The 22,708-nt window shown below is 32.5% G+C and overlaps 1 protein-coding gene across 7 annotated transcripts in view; it reads right to left on the minus strand.

Annotated features, from left to right (window-relative positions):
- Nucleotides 1–22,708, minus strand: part of LOC128240333 (innexin unc-9-like) — a 361,166-nt gene that overhangs the window by 121,890 nt on the left and 216,568 nt on the right. Inside the window, exon 1 of one of the 7 annotated variants that reach the window (XM_052956940.1) lies at nucleotides 6,415–6,701. The exons of the other annotated variants lie outside the window; for them this stretch is intronic. The gene's annotated coding sequence lies outside the window, so the exon portion shown is untranslated. Of the gene's footprint in view, nucleotides 1–6,414; nucleotides 6,702–22,708 lie in introns of those variants that run through there. 7 annotated transcript variants of the gene reach the window in all.

Consider the following 22,708-nt stretch of genomic DNA (forward strand, 5'->3'; position numbering starts at 1 on the left):
GGTAGTCCGTGTTCAATTATATTGCAAAAGAGCCGAATAACACTCTGACGTCACATCATAAGTGTATCATTGCGCGATGTTTAAATGACGTCTTAGATCAAAAGAATTCGTAATTAAAATGATATTAATTACGATAAAAAATGTGTTTAAGTGGTTCAGCTAAAAGGTCAATAGTTATTTCTTTCGACATTCGTGTAATTTTGGCTTATCCCTTGTTAAATCTGAATCAAAATCACTCGAGACAAACACCACCTCCCCAAATCAAAACCCAGTACTAATAATCGTTTTATATAGTGCTTTACATAAGCAGAATTTGTCTATACCCTTAAATGAGGGTAGTTAATATATGATTTTTTTTAAAAGGAAATAATTATTTTACAAAAACATACAGAGCAGTGTGAGTCATAGTTATTTTGCTTGTTTTCATGCAGTAAGTTTTCGGCGTAAATGCCGGACAAGAGGTTCATTCATACTATCCATGTCTGTATTATACATTAAATAAAGTTATGAATGGCGCTTTGCATCATCAACTTGGGTTTATATCTTGAATTAATAAGGGTATTAAAATATTTTAATCATTCATTATTCTTTACAAAACCTTATTGAAAAGTTTGAATCATATTTATGTTGCTGCTGAACCGCTTATATAATGACTTTCGTAACAAGGTTGATTTGTTTTCCATTATTTCTCTATATTCGTTTATCATTATTCTCATTTAGCATGCTGTTTAGTTATGTTAATGTAGTGCATTTATTTTCTAGAATATTTAAATAATTAAAAAAACCCATTTTTTTCTTAATATGAGAAATTTATAAAAAATTGGGAATTTATTGGAGGTCTCTTTAAACAACCAGTTAGCGTATCGGTTAGCTACTATATGAAATACTGCGTTACATATTCGTAATATGGTGTGATATCCAACCTTCTCAAGAGACATGTGCATATAAGTGATCGTTTCCGAAAATATATTAAGACCACGTGTTCAGTAGTGTTTATTTGCAAGATGTTTTGGCATCATTGACAAACTGTCATTAACATGCATCTTGGTACGATATTTATAAGAGTTCCGCATGTTTCGCTATATATTTAACTACATTTCTGCATCATGAATTACCACAATTTAATGATGATGGGCATTTTGTTGCCGTACAGCTCGAGCGGCAACAAAATGCCAATCAATTTTATAGTGTGGTAGTTTTAGAAGCTGAACCACCGATTTATCGTGGAAGCAAAATGCAGTATTGCTCTGTACGCTTCAATCTGATATTTGTTCAGATTTAGGGCATACAGATATGATACTGGATAAGGAATTATCATTGATTAAATACAGTAGGTACACTTTAAAAGAAACATTAGCATCGGCTGATGTCTTCAAATCACAAACGTTTATTTTCAACTATGTGTAAAAACGCCTTTGACTTGGGAACAAAAGAACAAATCACTTGACAAATGATAAATCCCCCAGTATTGCTTATTCTTGGATCCAACATTCAGGGGTAATATAATTGGCTCAAGTGAAAGTTACTATTCTTGAAACTTTACATATAATGATAGAGTATTGTACATAAAAATGTTTTTACAATATATATATATTTTCGAAAAACAACAAAAACAGTAATAAAGAGTAAAAACATAACAATGTATTTGTCTTCGGAAAACATGAACATCAACACATGCGTGCATTCTTTGGCGGATCTCCCATATACACAGTCATGATAAAGTCATCGGGATTTTCCCTTTCTAATGAAAATAATTAAGCAAAATTATACTGAGTGATAATATTATATTATGTAGATAAACTTGGCGCCACGAGACATAAATAATGTACAAAAATGGTATGCTGCCTATTCTGGTAATTGAAATAGAAAATAACGTCTTTTGCTAAAAATGACAATAAAGCATAAGTAAAGATAGATGATGATGTTTTGTGTTTTAGTTCTCATTATCTATGGTAAAGAGATGAACGTTATTCATGTACACTTTAAATACTATAATTTTTCGTCAGAACGTTATTCATAAAGTTCGTTGACATATTCAATTTGGTTTAATTTCTTCAAAGGAATGTCTCAAAGAATGTTAATCAAAGTAGAATAATACTATTAATGATCCATATAATCGAATATACGAGCAAGGATATAGAATATCATAATACTATTATCTGCAGGGGCAAGCGCTGCAACTAAAATTCTACTTAGTTATTTAAGTATTTAAACGGAATGAAAATAACGTCACATAAAAATGCCTTCAATCATTTACCTAGTAAACATTATGGTTTACAAATTCGTAATACGCTTTGACGGCATCGACTATTTCAAATATTGATTCCAGTTTGAACAGAAAACGAGAAGGAAACCTTTTTGTAAGTTTTTGTTCTTTTCTATTTTGTTCGGATACACGGACCAATGAAAACATCAGTACATTTTACTGGGAAAATGCACCCTCAACATTCAGTTGTACAGTACTTAATTTTACAATTTGAATTGATCTAATTTCATTTTTTTCAACCTTCTTCCTGGATACGATGTACACACAATATATCTGCAACGAGACACACACAAATTAAGATCTAATTTTACAACCTCGTGAATTGAGGGCTTAGCGAAAAATGGATGTAACTCCTTCCTGTGTAATAAATAAATATTGTCCGTCTTTCGCTGAATCATTACGATCGTCAGTTTCTTCGTTGTGATGTCAATATTCAATGTCTTTGTGTTGACTTCACAAGTTCATAGTGGCAATTGTGTGGTCAGTTACGGTACAGATAACAGGGGATCAATAGAAGTATTCATTTTAAAGACGAAAATTTCAAGGGAACCTCGCTTAAATTCGTCATGTATTGCTAACTTATCTGAGAAGTATTTACTACATGCTCTGGAATCATCAAAATAAAACAATTTTGTTATATGCTGAGTTTCTTTAAAGAAATGCATGTTTATACATGCTAATATATAATTAAGAAACAATTGAGAATACCAGCAACGATAAGTCACACTTTCTTATATAAATGTAAAGAAATCTCCTGAGCTTAATAGGAAACAAGGGGTAGAACATCTGTCAGATTCATTTGAAAGCTCGGGAAACAATGCATTTGTCACTTGAACATACTCAGACGTTGTTCTGGTATTTAAATTGAAAACTTGACTCTTTTCCTTAAATTTATTGACACTTCTTTTTCTTTCACTTTGCTAACGGATGAGTTGCGTTCAGAGTAAAAAAGCCTGTACCATCCTTTACAAAAAAGACTTACTTAACGTGTAAACAATAGTTGTAGTTAGTTGATATAAATCATACAAACGATGACATGTTTTGATATAAGTTTTATGATAAAAAACGATTGTAGGAGAATTGGTCAAGATAATCGTGGATATGTTTCTTCAATTTTTCAAGACCCTTTAATGTTTCTCTACCCTGCCGTGACGTTTTGATTCCCCGCAGTTAGTTGATAATTTGCGGCTAATTCGGCGAACAAGCAGCGTATTCAAAATACCAATGTCTGTTTTGTACATTATTCGCGAACATCCATGCCATTTTGTTTCATCAACAAACATGTACGTCTGTTAATGAGGGTAGTTAAACTATGAATAAATGTAAATCAAATAAGCTTTTATTAAGTGTGTCAGAATAACTTTCAAATGGGTTTCTAAGAATTAATAAAAAATTGTAAGATATTTGAAAACAGTTTATCCATTAAAAATCTGTCTTGCCTACCATTTAAATACCATAGTTCATTTAAAGCGGGCTAGCGGGCTAGTCATAAAATAAGTTGCTTCATTTCTGTCAAAAATCCTTTAAAAAAACGGTAAAATATCCAATCTAGTCATTCAATATTTTTTTCACGAGGCAAATGGTGCACATTTCGGTTTAGATTTTTTTTCATTCATACGATAAGATTCAATTATTCGTCAAAAGAGGCAAAAAAAAAAGATATTCCGTGTTTCCGAATAGGAGTCCAGCAATCAGTAACACTGTGCCTGGTGAAGAGTTCTAAACTTTCTGTCATTTATGAGCAGACCAGAACAAAACATGACCTACCAGAAGGTTGTATACCGATGTGGCCAGATAGTATGCCAAAAGGTAACATATACCAACATTCATACATAACATACAATACAAACACATGATGATGTCTTCTGGGGTATGTTTATCTTTCCCTTGTATTATCAAAGATATGACTATGTTTTAATGAAGTTGTTATTTTACACTTTATGATGTTCTTTATTTCGTTGACGAAAGGAATATTATTGCACTGACGATCCAAAAAGTCCTGTGAAAACTGTATTCAGCTGAAAAATGTTAATTGACGAATATTTCTATGCTATAACCGAGATCATTACTCATGACAACGAATGCAGCCCCAGTGAATTTTCAATTAAAACAGAAATGAAAAAGCTAGTAAATGCATATTGAAGGTACAAACATTTTAGGTGTTAAAATGTCGATATTTATTTTACTTTTCTCCACCTATTACCGCTTCACGTATTCCTTAGAAATCTCAATGGACCGATGCCAGACTTGTATAATATGATAACGTGATATTGTTCAGCCTTTCTGACAAGTGATGAGCCGATGCGAATGCTCGTCTAGTTTGTGATGGTATTTTAGATGTATTTTGGCTATCTAATGATGACAAATTACCTGTCGGTGTTATATTTTTATTTCGTGAAACATTAAACTTAATCAGTTATCTTTAGCCGGGTCCAAGTGTATTGCAAAGAGCTTTAGATGATCTTCAGATGATAATTCCAAATCCTTGTTCATTAGCTATGCAATATCTTAATATATACGATCTTTGCGAATTAACTCGCCATACAAATGCACGAGAAACAGAGGTAAAATAATCAAGTGTCTATGTAAGAATAAACAACGCTATATACAAACAAAGCAGTATTGATGTTTGTTTGACACGCTCATTGGCAGCAATAATATGCAACATTGGCAACGCCATTTAACAGAAACGTCTTAAGCGGTGTACTATTAAATACTCTTCACTGATATACAGTAACATATTATATGTACAATTGGTGTACCAATTCACTTTGAGATTAGTTTCTTTACTTTAGTCTGATGCATTAAGAAATTGACGCTTATGCAAAATAACAATACTGCTTAGTTATTTAATCATTTCCTTGTGAAATTCTTGTCAATTATGAAATTCTAACTTTTAAGAGAGGGGAATATGGTTTTATAAAGATTTTCTCGTAATTACTGGTTTACCGTTTTAAAGTTAGCTGAGAAAATAATTAATTTATGATCTGTTAGACAGAGGTTTAATTAGTGTCAAACAAAAACCAGATGCTTTATATCTCGTGTGTGTTGTTTGTGTCTTATGAAAGTGCTGTTTCTCTGTTGGGGTAAAACTGTTTCTGAATATTGTTAAACAGCATGACAGTATGGTTATCTATCCAATGAAACTGTATCTCTGCTGCACAATAATTCACTCAACTGATTCAATAATGGTGCTGAATAAACGAATATATTTTCCAAGTAAATTGATCTTGAAAACCACACAAATAATTCCGATTTTGACGGTCTTTTCTCCAATAGCTAAATCATTAGATGTCATCAGAAATCCCATTTATTATGATTATCTTATATCAGATCGATTTAGGATGTTAATCTAGTATGAAATAAAGTGGGATTTATTTACTTTTGTCATTAGCCATTTTTTCTGACTTTTTTATGAGAATGACGTCAGCGAAGGGAGATAATAGATAAGATAATTTTGAGTAATTGATGATTCGGACATTAGAAGTAGAAATTAAGAACTTTTATTCGTAGAAAAAGTGTTTGCTGTTTCAGTGGGTAAATTCGTAAATGGGTCTATAATAAGTATTAGCTTGTATTGCTAGGCATGTTGATTTTGAACATACCCATGTTTATGCATGTCTTTTTTGCGTAGACGTATTCCTATTGTAACAGACTATTAACGTTATCAATGTCTTTATAGCAATTGTTTGTTTATAGAAAGCTCTGCCACAGGGATTTTATGATTGCTGGTGTGAACTAGCCACTCCAAACACAGAAAACTAATTGGAAGTAAGTGGCCAGGGTCGCTGTAATGCGTTATCAAGGTTGTAAGATATATTTTAGAAAAAAGTTGTGTTTATTTAAGCATGTATGTGGAGTATTTCTTCGTCATGTTTGTTTTAAATCATGAAGTATATGTTTATACATTAATGTTCAAATTTATGCTTTAAATACCATACGAAGACACATATCGTCAGTAAGTTAAAGTCTGTGAGTGTCAATTGTAATTTGTATGAATCATTCCTGTTCAAAACGCAAATATCATCAGTATGAAATCACATTATAAAAAGTTGCAATCACAATGCTGAGCACAAATAACACTTAACTACAATTGCATTTAAAAACACATTTTGCATTTTAAAATTAAAAAGATGAAAAACACTTACGTAAACTTAAGCTTTCAAAGAAAATCCATGACACAAATACTTCGATTGGCATAATAATTTGTCTTCTCAGGCACAAAGGACACTTCTGTTTTATTATCTTGCCGTTTTGTTTGAATATAAATTACCGGAGTCCTTCCGCATCTTTACTTTCCAAGTACTTACGAGGGATGTAAATATTAATCAAAACGAGGTATGACCCGCCTTTGATGTTCGATCTTGCCATAAATCTAAGAGCACATATCAACTTTTTAGAACAAAAATAAATCCAAACTGTTAGAACACAAAAGCGTGTAATTCTTTTTTATTAGCGCATAATCAGCTTGCTATATCGTGGAAAATAAATAAAAAGATAGAGAAATTCTCGTCTGCCACAAGAGTCATGATAGGTGCTTTTTATTCATATGATAAAGCATGTATGCAGAGTGGAGATTTACCTGGAAGTAGTAAAAATGGCCATGGATTATTTCTTTGTTGTCGCATAGATGTGCAGAATTGTGTTTTCGGAGGAAACTTACATTTGTTATAGCTAATAGTAAATTTCATGTTGCTTTATGCATGTTCAGTTCATGTGAGCAAAACAAAGTAGCAATGCGCGCTGAGAAGCACAGAATGCTCGGTATTTGCAAACAGAGGATAATTTGGAACGTTGTACAACCTGTATGATTGCTAACATGTACATTGCAGCACAGGAAAAACTAGTATGGATGCAGATGCAAAAGTCTAGCGTCACGCTCTAATAGTTTAGCTGCGGTTTGACATCATCAACACGCGTAAGCATTATCATTATAAAAATAATGCAAATAATTTTCAAAATCAATTAAATTAAAATTAAAATTGCTCATGCTTGGCAACGATCCTTTCTGGGTTTATATGTAATATAAGACAAAACATTGATGTTAATACAAATCATCTACTTCCCGTGTAGATTGCGTTACCAGTCTATACGACATTAAAATGATATGCCTAAATTATGAATATTTTGTACTCTAGTGAAAATTATTAAGTGAAGATCACAGACGATAGTTACAGAATATGACAAGTAAAGGTTATCTGCACAAAAATCAGATATTGAAACTTGAGTAAATAAATGTATCGCAAGAGTAGGTAGAAAATGTAAATGCTGATATTCAAAAGTAGTAGATTATACTTTATAATGCGTTGTTCCCTTTACAAATGACTTTTATCTTACCAGAAGATGCTTATGTTCCTTTTATAGATAAGTTTAAGTCTTACTTATGGTCAACTTGAAAGAAGAAACAATCGGATCAGTTAAACTAAGAAATAAATGTTATCATGGGAATTTAACTGTCGTTATATACTAACATTATGTGTTTCACTCTTATAATATACTAGCGGAATATAGAAACGATGCATGTGTACAACTATATCAGATCTTAAATTACTCACGAGAATGGAAACTTAGAGAATGAATAATTGTAAAAAGTTTTACATGTGTATCAGATTCAATTATGAGTCAACTAAATGAGTAACCAGCCTATTATCAAAGATCTACTTTAGACATTTCAGAAGATACTCATTTCTTAATTTCATATAGAAACAACCAGTTTCTACCAAATTGTAAGTTTGTACTTGATTTAAAATATTGTATACCATTCGCAATTCTCAAACGACTTTTGCCAACTCAAGAAAACTACACACATGTACGCCTTAATCACTCTATAAATATACTCAACACTTTTATAATATTCCTGAAACAAACTTCAATAAATTGGTATAAATAATGTCGAAATTAAGATTGCGTATACTGAATGAAAGTTTTATGACATTATAAACTCGTATTTATAGCACACTCATATAAACAGCAATTAAAAATTTGGCATTTATGATCATGACGATAAACTCTTCAGAAGTGTTTAGAATTAACTTAAGTGCTACAAGTTATAGCAATGCTTTAAAATGATTTTTTATGTTCTAAACAAAAATAGTTATCGCTTGACTTAGGCATAATATTGAGCGTAGCCAATAACTAATATCTAAATACATCGTCATATGGCTAAAATATTTGATTAAAATTCTCCATTGCGCAACTAGTACTGAACCATAGAACAAACATGTTTTTATTTGGTAATCGTCATAAATTTAAATCAAGAAAAGCTATATTCTCCGCCGAAAACCCACGCAAGGTCCCAAACGAGACTGCCTAATGAACGTAAGACAATGTACGACTGTATTACGACTACATAAGATATCCCTACGGTTTAAAGATATCGTAGCAAATCGTTGCAGAAGCATGCCAGTTTTGAAAAGCAATTCACAGTAATCACTGAAGCCTGTGTCTTACTGTCATGATATGGGCTACGATTGACCACGATTGAGCAAATCGAGGTGATTTCCGGCAAATCGTTAATACATTCGAATCGGCATCAGCGTAAATCGTGGTGAATCTTTAGTGATCCTTGTGATTGCGGACATGCGAATGCAAGGAGTTTAGTACGCACCATTGATTTCAAAGAACAACTATAAATTACTTGTATGATTTGAATGTAGCTTGATCGTCGAATAAACGCTCAATCGCGTCAATAGAAGATTTTGCAATTTAATGTTATTTGCTGATTAAGACTAATCTCTAACCTTTGGGTGGCGTTAACATCGATGATCTGTCATATCAGCTGAACAACAAGTTCGCGTTATCAAATCAGAGTTAACTTTCTAGACGGTCCTTACCACACCAGTATCAAACAATGTGATTAACAGTTTATCATGTCAATTAAGTGGTGAAATAAATGTGTTGTCATGCAAATTAAAAAAAAATCAACTTTTTATCAGTATATTATTTTTTCGACAATATCCAGCGGACTAAACATTATAATAGATCCAATAGTGTGAGGTATTAATCATTTACACTTTTATTATTTCCTCAGCTGGTGGAAAACACTCAAAGCCCGAAGAAGCCAAACCACCAGGTTGAGAATGTGCAATTGAATTTATTTCAAAAATGTCCCTCTATAAGATACAACCAAAATTTCACCGAAAAACAAATAAGTACCAACATTTAATTTCGATAAATATTCTCAAATTTCAGTGATTTTTAGCCATAATTTCGTGTTTTTTTAATATTTCAGTTAACAGAGCGTAAACATATCTCTGTGGCGTTTTGCTTAAGAACTAAGTAAATCATAACCTTTAACAATCCACCTGGGGTGGGAGGAGCAGGGTCATTTGGCAGCGTAAGGTCTATATCAGTATTTCAGAAAGAGATTAAGACATTCATACTGTAACGAACCATTTGCAAGATCACCAAGGCTGAACAGGACGTCAAAACAACTTATCAATTTATCACACAGAAACAACTACATCGGTACATACAACAAAACAACAATAATAAGTTTATCTCTAAAACATTTAAATATATATATTTCTCCATTTTAGAAAAGGTGTCTGTTTGGCCTTTGAGGGCTTAATGGAGTGCACAAACACTGCATGTTTCGCGCTACGTCGACCGTGATCGATGCATTATGCAGAAGGTGTGCCAATTGAATGACATTGTATGGAGCTTATTCCAAAGAAGCTTTAATTCAAGTTAAACGTATACACCCAACGTAGTATGTCTGTCACTGGGTGGCAAATAAATTGGAGACAGAACAGAGCATAACAGTTCTTTATAAGAATGTTAGCAAATGGCGTATTTTGTGGTAACAATCAAAAATTAAGATAAACACATTTTTTGCATGGATAGCTGATGTTTTAACAGGTCAAATTGCCCCCATATAAGTCCAAACCTCTATCACCGCAGCCGCTAGCGAAAAACGCCAGTACGCTTTCGGTTCATAGGGTGTGCGAGCATTTGTTCCAGTTCTGGCAGAGTTCGGTTCCAAGGTTTTTTTTCTTTATTGGAAGGCATTTCCTTATCCTTAATACCAAAACTACCCCATGAATACTTGAGTCATGTCACCATTGTTTCTAGATGGAATTATAAATTCAATTATCGAAACTATGTCTGACTTTAACTTGAAATGATAAACAGAAATTCTACATTAAAAAGTAAATAGAATGTTTCCAATTTAACAATGAACCAATAAGTTCAAAGTTGCACTCATAAAGAACCTACTTTTTTATGTTTTTATTCTATGCAATTATAAACATGATCAAAATTATCAAGTCATTTTGATATAATGATACACATTTTATCACATGGAAAACAAGTGGTCTCATGTGGACTATAAACTATTATTCTATCATAACTTTTTGTCTACTTTTGGCAGATGTCTTTGACATACGAATACCACTTAGTATGAGTATGGTATAAAGCGATATTGGATTCCGCCTGGTCGAGAACAATAAGCCAATAACATAATGAGAAAGACGTGTTTCAAAATGATCAAAATATAAAGGCAATTGAACATCTGGAAGATGATAAATGAGTCACACGTTACGTGGTTAATAGTTTCATTGACACATGAAAATGTGTTCAACCAAACAAACATGACATAGACAATACTAGGAAAAACAGAGTTCAAAAGAGCGAATATATTTTCTTGTCCTTCGTGAGTTGAATCTTGAACATCCAATATTGTTTCTGGTGTTGGCACAAAATACATGAAGAAAGTTACGAGCCGATGAAAGCTAAATCATAAGATGTAGCCGCATTCCGAGACGTTGCAAATATATGATATGTCTATGGAATTCCTATAATCAATTTAAGGTGTGACTGTTTTAGTAATGCGGTTTGTCTGAAAACATTTTGTCAGTCAACGGTTTGGAAAGTCAACATGCCTTCATACTAACATTTGCACTGCCAAATGTTTTCATAAGGCTTTCAAATATTTAAGCATATATTATTTACGCTGTGTACGTAGCTTTTATTTTGCTAAACATTTTTGATACTTATTTTAAACATAGGTTATTTATAAATATTTGTTATGGCTTAATGACACTAGCACTGCAACAGTTTTTCATTACAAACATACCCGTATATATATTTTTCTTATATATTTTTGAAAGAGAAGGACAAGCGTATATATATAAATAAATTGTATTGAGAGCAAACAATACGGTTTTTGTTTGTGTGTTTGCATTCTACTAGTTGATTTTTCTGGGAAAAAATACAACGAATGCAAAGTGCTGAACAACAGATACTTGTTGTTTGACACAGCAGGCACAAGAGGTTTTGTCTGTAAATTCAATTCTCCTTCTTGTTTTATTCGTTTGATTATCTACACTCTAGATGTATCATTTAATAACAAAAATAGTTCCAGTCTTAAAATGGCAATTACTTTCGAAAACATTGAATAATAAGCTGATCTGTATCGTTAATTACAAGATATGCCGTTTAAGGTTTGCATATAAAACGTACGTCTTTAGTGAGATATATTCAAATTCCGCAACGTTAAAGCATTATTTGCTACCTTGATTTTTTTACTATTTGATAAGTTGCTATTGGATGAACCTTGATTTATTTGCTAAAATGTATAATTCATAAATCTATGAACCTGTCAAAATATAAATACACATTATCAACAGTACTGGTATCTCTTTACGGTGCACCTGTTTTGCATCTAAGCTTCTTTAAAATACCCCCCCCCCCCCAGATAACATGATACACACCCAGTCAGTTTTAACTTATGATTTCAAGAGTGTCACATGTCAATGCAGTCTATCATCGTATGATTTATTTCTGAAATGAAATGCATGTTACCATTGGGATATAGATAACCATAAAAGGATGCACGTTGTTTCGAAAATTTTAACTTGAAATAGTTTACTGTAAAAAAGCGTCAGTGTATAGGAAAATAATTTGTCTTCTTTCTTAGAGGCGTATTTGTTTTGAAAATACAATTACGAATGTATAACTGTTTATGTTTTAATTTAACACTTCCGGTAAAAGGAAGTTCGTTTACATGGATGTATAACAAGATGACACACATACGAATGTACACCTTCGACACCAAAGGAACCACCACATATATACTAAAAGACAAAAGAAAGTGACGATAATCCCGCATTTTTACACAAATTCCATCACTTTGAACAAGTAAAGCAAATACGAAAGAACTCTTTGGACGCCAAAGGGTCCACTAAATGTATTATTAAAGAGAAATGAATGCCCAGTGACGAGTATACCACATTACACAGAAGCTAACACATGGAACTAGTAAAGCGAATACGAAAGGACTCCGTGGACGCCATGTATACTAAAGGAAATAGATCGTCCAGTGATGGCAATTATACAGTACACTAAAGCTATCACATGGAACGAGTACCATTAAACACATTAAATTCTAATCCTAATATTTGTTACCGGAAACACATGCACCACAGACGTACATTCTTTGGCGATTCTACAAGGATAATCAACTAAGAAGTGCATCTTTTGTCGGATCTACATGCAACTGATAATCTTTTTTGATTGCATTCAAATGTTCTTTTGTCTGGAAACTAATCAAGACAAATCATACCTGTTTATAGTGTTCTATTTTAACACAACCTGCTAGACACCACAGTGGGTGAAAAGGTATATTAGATATTTTACTTATTTAATGATTTTAAGCATTAAAGATTATGGACATACTTTCTCAAGTGCCTTGCATTGTCTTACTTTATAGATGGCAAATGATTTAGAATATCAGGTCTAGACAGTTTCAATTGTTTGTAGATAGTAACAACTCGTCTAGATGATCATGTTCGACATAAAACACGATTTAGCTTAGTTGTATGGACTTTCTAACGTCTTCAACAGAAAAGTGTCTGTTTTGAAGTATTTGAAACATTAAAGATGGATATACTTTCTAAAGTGTCTCAATGTCGCTTGCACAGCAGAAGATTAATGATTTGGCTTTAGTAAGCAAGATGTTTTAAATTGTGTGTGTAAACATTTTAACTGTTCAATTGATTTGTAAACCATCCAAACTTATCTTGATAGAACAAAAGTTTTCAAAATATGCTTTTAGTGGTACATGATGCATATATCTGTTTTCTGTTTTAAAAAAAAATTCAAAGTAAAATTCATAAAACAAAAACATCAAATAAAAATAAATAGATTAACGTTTGGGAAATTACTGGAATAAACCCGAGGTCTTCCGAAACAACCAGTTATCGGGTCGTTTAGCTACTTCATGGAATATTGGGTCAACAATTCATAATATGTTGTGGTATTCAACTCTTGTCAAGAGACATGTGCATATTGTGGATAGTTCCCGAAAAAGATATCAAGACCACGCGTTTAGCCGTGTTTATCTGCATAATGAATCGGCAGAAAAGTCAAGCTGTCATTAACATGCATTTCATTACGATATTAATGAGAGTTCCGCATATTTCGCTATATTTTAAGCGCATTTCAGCATCATGGTTTACCTTACCATACTATAATGAGCATGGGCGTTTTGCTGCCGTTCAGCGCTAGCGGCAAAAAATGCCCATCAGCTTTATAGTGTGGTAGCTTTAGGAGCTAAATGTCCGATTCATCATGAAAGCAAAATGCAATAGTGCTGCGTATACTTCACGTCTGATATTTGTACAAATACAGCTGCATGCAGATATGATATTTGATAAGGAATGATCATTAATTAAATACAGTAGGTACAATTTAAAAGCAATATCAGCTTCGAATGATATCTTCAAGTCTGAAACGTAATCTCATAATATACTTTGAAATATTTGTAAAAATGCCTATAATTCTGGAACAAAGGAAAAATGGCTTTTGCTGATGCGTGTGTCCAACATTCAAGAATAATATTTTTTTATAATTGTTTGAAGTAATTGTTACTATTCTCAAAACTTTACAAAATATAATGGAGAATTGAATAAACAAATAATTTCACAAAATATATATTTTCGAACAACAGCAGAAAACGATAATAAAGTACAAACATAACATAAACAATATCCACCAAAGATAATACACACATGTTCATATGATGTGGTGATTCCTCGCGTGGTTAATACGAGATACTAGGTAGAAAAGCTGTCAGTTTCATTTAAATCCCTGAAGAGAAGATCTTTTAAAACAATGCATTTGTCTTCGGAAAACATGAGAAGCAACACAGGCGTGGATTCTTTGGCGGATCACCCATATACGCAGACATGATAAAAATCGTGTATATTTTCTCTTTCTAATGAAACTAATTAAGCAAAATCATACTGAGTGATAATATTATATTATGTTGATCATGTTTGGCGCCACAAGACGAAAAAAATGTACGTATGGTATGTTACCTATTCTAGTAATTTAAATAGAAAATAACGTCTCTTGCTAAAAATGACAAAAACAGCAAGTAAAAGCAGATGATTGAGTTTTGTGTTTTAGTTCTTATGAACTATGGTAAAAACATGAACGGTTTTCTTGTATCGTTTGAACAGTTCGTTGACATATAGATTTAATTTATTCAAAGGAATGTTTCAAAGAATGTTAATCAAAGTGGTGTCCTTCTTATTGATATAAGTTTCATGATAAAAAAGGAATATTGGTCAAGGATATCGCGGATATGTTTCTACAATTCATCCAAAACCCTTTAATATTTCTATACCCTGCCGTGACGTTCTGATTCCCCGCAGTTAGTTGGTGATTTGTGGCTAATTCGGCGAACAAGTAGTCTATTCAAAATATCTATGTCTGTTTTGTACATTAACCGCGATCATTTATGCCATTTCTTTTTTCTAACTAGATGCCAGTTAATGAGGGTTCGAATATATGAATATTACTATATTAAAAAAAACCTTCTTAAGTGTGTAAGAATAAGTTTTGAACTAGTTTTTAAGAATAAATAAAGACTTGTAAGATCATTAAAAACTTATTATCCGTAATAAGTATGTCCTTCCTATCATTTAAATTCCAAAGCGGGCTAGTCATAAAATAATTGCTTCATTTCTGTCCAAATTGTTTCAAAGAAAACGGTATTATATCCAACTTAACAATGTATTATTATTTTACTAGGCAAGTAGTGCGCATTTCGGTTTAGATGTTTTTATTCATTCAATAAGATTCAATATAATGACACAAGAGGCACACTATATTCAGTGTTTCCGAAAAGGTGTCCAGCAATTAGCAGCACTGTGCCCCGCGAAGAGTCTCTAAACTTTCTGTTATTTATGAGCAGATCAGAACGAACCGTGTTTTACCAGATTGTAGTATACCCAACTGGCCAGATAGATAACAAAAAGGCAACATATACAAACATTCATACACAAACTAACAAAACATACACATTATGATATGTTCTGAGGTGTATTTATCTCTCCCTTGTATTTCAAAGATATGAATATGTTTTAAATGAATCAATTATTTTACACTTTACGATGTTCTGTATTTCTTTGTATCCAGAAAGTTCTGTGAAAACTGAATTCAGCTGAATAATGTTAATTGACGAATATTTCTATGCTATAACCGAGAGTTTCATTAGCATTACTCATGACATTGAATGCAGCCCTAGGGAATTTTCAATTTAAATATAAATGAAAAGCTAGTAAATGCATATTGAAGGTACAAACATTTTAGGTGTTAAAATGTCGATATTTATTTTACTTTTCTCCACCTATTACCGCTTCACGTATTCCTCAGAAATCTCAATGGACCGATGCCAGACTTACATAATATGATAAAATTATATTGTTCAGCCTTTCTGACAAGTGATGAGCCGATGCGAATGCTCGTCTAGTTTGTGATGGTATTTCAGATGTATTTTGGCTATCTAATGATGACAAATTACCTGTCGGTGTTATATATTTATTTCGTGAAATATTGAACTTAATCAGTTATCTTAAGCCGGGTCCAAGTGTATTGTAAAGAGCTTTAGATGATCTTTAGATGATAATTCCAAATCCTTGTTCATTAGCTATGCAATATCTTAATATATACGATCTTTGCAAATTAACTCGCCATACAAATGCACGAGAAACAGAGGTAAAATAATCAAGTGTCTATGTAAGAATAAACAACGCTATATACAAACAAAGCAGTATTGATGTTTGTTTGACACGCTCATTGGCAGCAATGGAAAATGCAACATTGGCAATGCCATTTAACAGAAACGACTTAAGCGGTTTACTATTAAATACTCGTCACTGATATACAGTTACCTATTATATGTACAATTGGTGTACCAATACACTTTGAGATTAGTTTCTTTTAACTTAAGACTGATGCATTAAGAAATTGACGCTGATGCAAAATACCAATACTGCTTGCTTATTTTATGAGTTCCTTGTGAAATTCTTGCCAATTATGAAGTTCTAACTTTTAAGAGAGGGAGATATGGTTTTATAAAGATTTTCTCGTAATTTATGGTTAACCATTTTAAAGTTAGCTGATAAAACTAATGATTTTATGATCTGTTAGACAGAGGTTGAATTGGTGTCAAACAAAACACAGATGATGTAGGTCTCGTGTGTGTTGTTTGTGTCTTATGAAAGTGCTGTTTCTGTATTGAGGTAAAAAATTTTTTAATTATGTTAAACAGCATGGCAGTATGGTTAACTATCCAATGAAACTGTATCTCTACTGCTCAATAATTTACGCAACTGATTCAATAATTGTGCTAAATAAAGAAATGTATTTTCCAAGTAAATCGATCTTAAAAACCACAAGACATAATCCGGTTTTCCTAGCTCATCTCAGCTGTCTAGATCTTTATATCTCATCAGGAAACCCATTTATTATGGTTATCTTATATCAGATGGCCTTTAGATGTAAATCTTGTGTGAAATAAAGTGGGATCTATTTTGTTTGGTCATTAGCCACTTTTTCATAGACGTTTTTATGAGTACGACGTCAGCGAAGGGATATAATAAAAAGGATATTTTTGAGTAATTGATGATTCGGACATTAGAAGCTCGTAATTAAAACTTTTTTATTCGTAGAAATAGTGTTTAAGTGGGTAAACTCGTAAAAGGGTCTGAAATAAGTATTAGCTTGTATTGCTAGGCATGTTGATATTGAACATGCTAATGTTTATGCATGTCTTTTTTACGTAGACGTATTTTCATTGTAACAGACTATTAACGTTCTCACTGTCTTTATAGTACTTGTTTTTTTATAGAAAGCTCTGCCACAGGGATTTTATGATTGCTGGTGTGAACTAGTTTCTCCAAACAGAGAAAACCAATTGGAAGTAAGTGGCCTTGGCTGCTTGAATGCGTTATCAAGGTTGTAAGATATAACTGTGTTTATTTAAGCATGTATGTGGAGTACTTCTTCGTCATGTTTGTGTTAAATCATATATTATATGTTTATATATTTATGTTCACATTAATGCTTTAAATACCATACGAAGACACATTTCGTCAGTAAGTTACAGTCTTTGAGTTTCTATTGTAAGTTGTATGAATCATTCCTGTTAAAACTGCAAATATCATTAAACTATGAAATCACATTATAAAAAGTTGCAAATACATTCTGAGCACAAATAACACTTAACTACAATTGATTTAAAAGTTAAAAAGATGCAAAAAACACTTACGTAAACTAAAGTTTTGAAACAAAATCCATGATATACTTCGATTGACATAATAATTTGTCTTCTCGGGCACAAAGGACTCAAAAAGACAAAAGACAAAAGACAACACTTCTGTTTTATTATATTGCCGTTGTGTTTGAATATGAATTACCAAAAATCCTTCATCATCTTTAAATCCAAACTGTTAGAACACAAAGGCATGCTATTCTATTTTACTAGCGCATAATCAGCTTGCCATATGGTGGAAAATGAATAAAAAGATATAGAAATTCTTGTTTGCCACAAGAGTCATGATGTGTGCTTTTTTATTTATGATTTAGCTTGTATGCAGGGTGGAGATTTACCTGGAAGTAGTAAAAATGGCCATGGATTATTTCTTTGTTACTGCAGAGATATGCAGAACTGTGTTTTACGGAGAGAGCTTATATTTATCATAGCTGATAATAAATTTCATGTTGCTTTATGCATGTTCAGTTCACGTGAGCAAAACAAAGTAGCAATCCACGCTGAGAAGCACAGAATGCTCGTTATTAGCAAAGATGATAATTGGAAACGTTGCACAACCTGTATGATTGCGTACATGTACATTGCAGCACAGATGGTTTTGCTGACAAAAGGTTCACTATAATTCCTCAATTTACCGCTAGTAAACATTTCATTATCAAAATCGCATTTCAAAACTTCATATTCGAAACTCGTTTTACATTCATTACACATATCTAAATATAATAAGCCGCTTGAAATGTATGCAGAATTGAATTTTGACAAAATCAAAACATTCATCATTGCTAAATAAGTCAATGTGTCCACCACAGTGCTGCTGTGATGCTCAGAATATGATGACTAATCAAATAAAAAAAACTAATATGTTATGTCTCATGTATTACAAAGTTAACACATCAGTTTCAAGAGAGCAAATGCAACCTCTCGAAGATTTTCGTTCTATTTGTAAAACGTAAACGATAGCAAGAATTCGGGTAAAATATCATAACGAGTGGGTTAAACCCACTCATGTACACCAATCTACAGATACATTAAACAAAATACTCGGCTTTGCTTGACCTGTTTGAAGCGATGGACTATACATAGTTCTAATGTTACAGTTGAAAACGTAGGTTAAATGCAATCATCACTAAAATGTCAACACTAAACTGAAACAAATATTGGATAAAAATCTTTGATAGTCTGTAAATGGAATGTTAGAAAAGCTTGTATGGATGCAGATGCAAAAGTCTGACGTCACGCTCTAATAGTAAAGCTGCGGTTTGACATCATCACATCGAGTAAGCATTATCATTATAAAAATAATGCAAATAATTTTCAAAATAATTTCTAAATCGAAATTAAAATAGCTCATGCTAGGCAACGATCCTCTCTTGGATTATATGTAATATAAGACAAAACATTGTTGTTAATACAAATCATCTACTTCCCGTGTTTAAATATAGTTTGCGTTACCAGTTTATACGATATTTAAATGATATGCCTAAATAATGAATATTTTGTACTCTTGTGAAAATTATTAGGTAAAGATCACAGACGACAGTTACAGAATATGACACGTAAAGGTTATCTGCACAAAAATTAGATATTGAAACTGGAGTAAATAAATGTATCGCAAGAGTAGATAGAAAATGTAAATGTTGATATTCAAAAGTAGTAGATTATACTTTATAATGCGTTGTTCCCTTTACAAATGACTTTTATCTTACCAGATGATGCATATGTTCCTTTTATAGGTAAGTTTAAGTCTAACTTATTGTCCACTTGAAAGAAGAAACATTTGTATCAGTTAAACTAAGAAATAAATTTTATCATGGGAATTTAACTGTCATTATATACTTACATTATGTGTTTCATTCTTATAATATACTAGCGGAATATAGAAACGATGCATGTGCACCTATACCAGATCTTAAATTACTCACAAGAATGGCAACTTAGAGAATGAATAATTGTAAAAAGTTTAACATGTGTATCAGATTCAATTATGTGTCAACTAAATGAGTAAGCAACATGTTATCACAGATCTACTTACTGACATTTCAGACGATACCCATTTCTTAATGTCACATAGAAACAACCCGTTTCGTACAATTTGTAAGTTTGTACTTGATTTATAATATTGTATACCATTCGCAATTCTGAAACGATTCTTGCCAACTCAAGAAAATTACACACCTGTACGCTTTAATCACTCTAGAAATATACTCGACACTTTCATAATATTCCTGAAACAAACTTCAATAAATTGGTATAAATTAATATTGCGTATACTGAATATAAGTTTTATAACATTATAAACTCGTGTTTATAGCACACTCATATAAACAGCAATTAAAAAGTAATTAATATTTATTACAAAAAAGAATTATTTGGCATTTATGATCATGATGATAAACACTTCAGAAGTGTTTAGAATAAACTTAAGTGCTACAAGTTATAGCAATGCTTTAAAATGATGTTTTATGTTCTAAACAAAAATAGTTATCGCTTGACTTAGGCATAATCTTGAGCGTAGCCAATAACTAATATCTAAACACATCGGCTAAAATATTTGATCAAAATTCTCCATTGCGCAACTAGTATTGAACCATAGAACAAACATGTCTTTTTTTTTGGTAACCGTCATAAATTTAAAACAAGAACAGCTATATTCTCCGCCGAAGACTAACGCAAGGTCCCGAACGAGCCTGCTTAATGCCCGTAAGACTATGTACGACTGCATACCGACTGCATAAGCAAATTGTAGCAGAAGCATGCCAGTTTTGAAAGGCGATTCACAGTAATCACTGAAGCCTGTGTCTTACTGTCATGATATGGGCTACGATTGACCACGATTGAGCAAATCGAGGTGATTTCCGGCAAAATGTTAATACATTCGTATCGGCATCAGCGTGAATCGTGGTGAATCTTTGGTGATCCTTGTAATTTCGGACATTCATATGCAAGGAGTTTAGTACGCACCATTGCGTTCAAAGAACAACTATAAATTACTTGTATGATTTGAATGTAGTTTGACCTCCGAATAAACTCTCAATCGCGTCAATAGAAGAATTTGCAATTTAATGTTATTTGCTGATTAAGACTGATCCCTAACCTTGGGATGGCGTTAACATCGATGGTCTATCATATCAGCTGAACAACCAGTTCGCGCTATTAAATCAGAGTTAACTTTCTAGACCTTTTTTACCACACTTGTATTAAACAATGTAAATAACAGTATATCATGTCAATTTAGTAGTGAAATAAATGTGTTGTCATGCAATTTAAGATTTATTCAACTTTTTATCAGTATATTATTTTTTTCGACAAGATCCAGCAGACTAAACATTATAATAGATCCAATAGTGTGAGGTATTAATCATTTACACTTTTATTATTTCCTCAGCTGCTGGAAATCACTCAAAGCCCGAAGAAGCCAAACCACCAGGGTGAGAAATGTGCAATTGCATTTATTTCAAAAATGTCCCTTTATAAGATACAACCAAAATTTCACCGAAAAACAAATTAGTACCAACATTTAATTTCGATAAATATTCTCAAATTTCAGTGATTTTTAGCCATAATTTCGTTGTTTTCATTTTTTAATATTTCAGTTAACAGAGCGTAAACATATCTCTGTGGCGTTTTGCTTAAGAATTAAGTAAATCATAACCTTTAACATTCCACCTGGGGGGGGGGAAGGAGCAGGGTCATTTGGCAGCGTAAGGTCTATATCAGTATTTCAGAAAGAGATTTAGACATTAATACTGTAACGAACCATTTGCAAGATCACCAAGGCTGAACAGGACGTCAAAAACAACTTATCAATTTATCATACAGAAACAACTACATCGGTACAAACAACAAAACAACAATAGTAAGTGTATCTCTGAAACATTTAAATAGATATATTCCTCTATTTTAGAAAAGGTGTCTGTTTGGCCTTTGAGGGCTTAATGGAGAGCACAAACACTGCATGTTTCCCGCTACGTCGACCGTGATCAATGCATTATGCAAAAGGTGTGCCAATTGACTGTCATTGTATGGAGCTTATTGCAAAGAAGCTTTAATTCAAGTTAAACGTATACACCCACCGTAGTATGTCTGTCATTGGGTGGCAAATAAATTGGAGACAGAACAGAGCAGTACAGTTCATTATAAGAATGTTAGCAAACGGCGTATTTTGTGGTAACAATCAAAAATTAAGATAAACACATTTTTTTGTATGGATAGCTGATGTTTTAACAGGTCAAATTGCCCCTATGTAAGTCCAAACCTCTATCACCGCAGCCGCTAGCGAAAAACGCCAGTACGCTTTCGGTTCATGGGGTGTGCGAGCATTTGTTCCAGTTCTGGCAGAGTTCGGTTCCAAGTTTGTTTTTCTTTATTGGAAGGCATTTCCTTTATCCTTAATACCAAAACTACCCCATGAATACTTGAGTCATGTCACCATTGTTTCTGGATGGAATCATAAATTCAATTATCGAAACTATGTCTGACTTTAACTTGAAATGATATACAGAAATTCTACATTAAAAAGTAAATAGAATGTTTCCAATTTAACAATGAACCAATAAGTTCAAAAGTGCACTCATAAAGAACCTACTTTTTTGTTTTTATTCTATGCCATTATAAACATGATCAAAATTATCAAGTCATTTTGATATAATGATTACACATTTATCACATGGAAAACATGTGGTCTCATGTGGACTATATACTATTATTCTATCATAACTTTTTGTCTACTTTTTTGCAGATGTCTTTGCCATACTCATACCACTTAGTATGACTATGGTATAAGGCGATATTGGATTCCGCCTGGTCGAGAACAATAAGCCAATAACATAATGAGAAAGACGTGTTTCAAAATGATCAAAATATTAAGGCAATTTGAACAT

This window comes from Mya arenaria, chromosome 7 (genome assembly GCF_026914265.1).
Source record: "Mya arenaria isolate MELC-2E11 chromosome 7, ASM2691426v1".
Taxonomy (NCBI): domain Eukaryota; kingdom Metazoa; phylum Mollusca; class Bivalvia; order Myida; family Myidae; genus Mya; species Mya arenaria.